Source organism: Alligator sinensis, unplaced genomic scaffold (genome assembly GCF_000455745.1).
Source record: "Alligator sinensis unplaced genomic scaffold, ASM45574v1 scaffold1369_1, whole genome shotgun sequence".
NCBI lineage: Eukaryota > Metazoa > Chordata > Crocodylia > Alligatoridae > Alligator > Alligator sinensis.
Window position 1 is genome coordinate 353,358 of NW_005842875.1, and position 3,665 is coordinate 357,022.

The following is a 3,665-nucleotide window of genomic DNA, read 5'->3' on the forward strand; positions in this document are numbered from 1 at the left end:
AGGGACACCCACTGCCGCAGCGGGGCAGGGTGCTGGCCACGGGGCTCTCCCTGCTCTCCTCCACGGCCCACCTCGCAGCCAGGGCGCTGCAGCAGGCGGTCTCCGTATGGTGGGTGCTGAGCCCCCAGCTGCTCCTTGTCAGAGCGGGAAAGGGACTTTGGAAGTGCATGTCTGCCAGCCTGGGGGGCCTGTGAGACGTGGGAGATGGGGGCCGGCTGGGTCCAAGCGTGCAGCAGGCCCAGGCTGCCCCCAGCGCCCTGCCAACCCTCTCTGCACTGCCCGGCTTTCATGGTGGGAGCCTCGTTGGTGCAATTAAGCTCCAGTGACTCCTCGCCCCAGGCACAGCCCCTTGTTCCCCTGTGATTCCGTGTCTGCGAATGCACCGAAACCTGCACCGGCGAGGAGCGCCTGTGCTCGCTGCAGGGGCAGGGGGCAGGGGGCAGGCACTGCAGAGCTTCCCCTGGCACCGGCACCCAGCCTGGCGCTGGCGCTGATGGTGACGGCTCTTGTCCCCGCTACTCAGCCAGGCCTTGACCCATTTCCAAGGCACGGCTGCGGTGGGGCCCGTGGCCCTCAGCCCCATCCCAGCGTTGGCCCCAGCCAGGGCCGGGGCAGGGGCTGAGCGTGGCTCCCGGCCGTGCTCGGGAGCAGTGCAGCTCTGTGCTGGCCGCGGTCGGCTGTTTGATTCTCGCCTCCGAGCCTGGCGGACACGACGCGGCAGCCGCCTGACCTCACTGCCCCTGCTTTCATGCGAGCTGCGGCGAGGGAGCGCGGAGGCGGCTCAGGCCAGCGCAGCCCCCGCTGGAACCGCCTCCCCGTTTAGCTCGGGCAGGACTCGGCCTCGGGTAGCGGCAGCCGGAGGCGCGGGGAAGGGGATGCAGCTCAGCGCCACGGGCTGCCGTGTCCCAGGGCCAGGATGGGGCAGGAACGGTAGCGCGGCCCAGGGGAGCCCTGGGCACCTCTCTCGTAGCTGGGCCAGGCTGGCATGGGCCCGTCCCAGGCGTGTGCTCACATTCACGCCTGCCCCAGCATGGGGGCCTGTGTGCTCAGGGATGTGGGGGGACACGGTCATTTCCAGGCTGAGCGGCCGGTTGCCTGCAGCCTCCCCTCTCACTCCCCTGCCTGGTGCCGTGGGCAGCAGGTCAGCTCAGCTCACGGCCTGCGCGGAGGTGATGGCCCCGGCTCCAGCCCCGGCCCTGGTCCTGCCGCGCGCTGCATCAAGCCTGGCACCCCCATAGCCAGGACCGCCGACCCCTCCACTTCCAGGGCCGGGCTCCGCGTTCACGGGCTGAGCCTCCCCTGCAGCAGGAGCCTGGGGACCTGCAGCTGCTCCCTCCCAGAGCGGGCAGCGCTCGGGTGTTGAGCGGGACCGGCGCCGGGACGTTCTTGCAGAGGGGCGCGTGTCCAGCGTGGCAGCGCAGCCCGGGCTGGGCTCCCCCATGGTCCTTTCGTCCTATCAGCAGGGAGCTCTGGCAGCACACGTGGTGCCACGCTGGCACCGGCACCAGCACGTTTCTTCTCGTGCTTGCTCCTCTAGCCTTTGGATTGCCAGTGCGAGTGCCCAGGGACGTCGGGCGCCTTTCTGTGCACTCATGCCTGGTGCCTCCTCGTGCCAGGCCCCTGCTGCACTGCCTCTGTGGCTCCCTCAAGCTGCTGGCACTGCTGGCTCCCCCGAACGGGCTCTGCGGGGCTGCTCCCACCGGGGCGGGGTTGGCAGGTGTGGGATGCATCCTCCGCCTGCACAGCCAGGGGATCCCCGAGGCAGACAGGGCTCCAATCCCCGTGGGCTGGGCGGGCGGGAGGGCGTCCATCCTTCCCCGCAGTGGCCTAGCAGCAGAGGTAATTTGCAGATGACAAATATCCCTGGCAGTAAATATTTCTCCCGCCCTCATCTTTCTGCGAGCAGATAAGGTGGCAGCGCAGTGGCAGCGCAGTTCCTGGAGAGAGACAAACTCCTCGGCAGTCTTAAAAGTCTATTGTGTCCCTGCAATTATTTATAGATAAACAGGAGAAAGCCAATAAGTGCAGAATGAAGCCGCGCGGCTGCATTTGTTATGCTGATGATGCTATCTCTCCCTCTCTCCCTCCCCATGCTCGCACACCCGCGTGCGCCTCCAGAGCGCAGGGACTGGGGACGCTGGTGCCTGGCAGCAGTGAAGCCAATGTCCAAATGCGAGGCAGGACGGTCGGGAGGTTTGCCTTTCCCGGGGCCCCGCTGCTTGGTGGCCCAGTTGCCTCCACCAGCAACAACCGGCCAATGCAGAGGCCTCTTCTGCGCAGTGCCGTGCAGCTGGCCCCTGTGACACTGGCACTGAGTGCGCGCGCGCACACACACACACACACACACACACACACACACACACACACACCCTGCCCCATGCATACACCTGTGCACCCTCAGCCTGCACCAGCCGTGGGCTCCAGGGCACTTGACTGCGTGGCAGCGTGGGGGGATCAGATGCCTCCAGTGGGAAGAGGTCAGAGCCAGGAGGAGGAGGAGCAGCTCTGGTCCATAAGAAGCATGTGGGTGGTTTTGGATGGGTCCCAGGCAGGGCAGCTGTTATTTCTGGGCTGAGATAAGACACGTGTGGGGCTGAGCTGGGCACCCGCAGCCAGAGCCAGGCCCCAGGGGCGGGAGCTGGATTTCAAAGCCCAGGCTGCTGCCTGCACCCTGTGAGTGCTCCCGTGTCCCGGGGGGGATTCCTGATTCCCTCCTGCCAAAGCACACACCTGCCACGCGCCCAAGTCCACACCCAAAGGGAAAGGCTAAAGTGAAACAGCTGTCTCCCCACGCATGCCGCTCCCTGGCTGTGCCCCCGTCAAGTGTGCACACACCATGCACACTCACTGCACACACGCTGCACATGCACCTGTGCTCGCAAGGTGGTCCCTGCCCTTCCAGCAAGGGCGGGAGGTGGGCGGCTGTCCGAGGCGGCAGGGGGAGGCTGCCTGCCCACCCGTGTGTGCATTTGAGGCAGGGGGCCGGGTAGGGGGCAGAGGGGCTGTGGCCGTGGTGGCCCCGGGCCCTGTGTCCTGGGCCATGCCTCACTTGGCTGTCCAAGCCCCGCACTGCACTATTGGCGCGTGGTCACTGGTGGGTGCACGGGGCCGTGGCTGGGGGCCCTCGGGGTTGGCACGCTGCTCCCGGCACACGGGCTGGGGTCCCGGGTCAGCACCTGTGGAGCTGCCCCTGCGTCAGTGCATGACCCGGCAGCCCCTGGCCTGCTCCCGGCCGGATGGATGGCGGTCCGGACAAGGAAGAGCCTCGTTACAAGTCGGAGGCAGCCACACGAGGGGATTCAGGATTAACTGGCGTGTCAGGGAGAAGTGATGGAGATTGCTGCTAATTAGTGTGTCTCCCCTGCCTGGGAGGGAGCAGAGCCGCGCTCCTGCTAACGAACCTGCCTGCAGCAGGCGGGCGGCGGAGGCGCCTCGCTTTCCCGGTGCGCTCGGCGCTGGGGAGAGGTTTCTTGACGTTAAACTTGCCTCGCGGCTGTGGATTTAGCTAAAGCGCCGGCTCGTGCGCGCAGCAAGGGGGCCTGGCGGGAGCGGGGCTGCCGGGCCCGTGTGCACGAGCAGGCGGCTCAGCTGGCCGGGCCGGCGCCAGGGAGGACGTGGGGCCCGGCAGGAGGCCGGTGCTCTGCGGCTGGGCCCGGGGTGCTCGG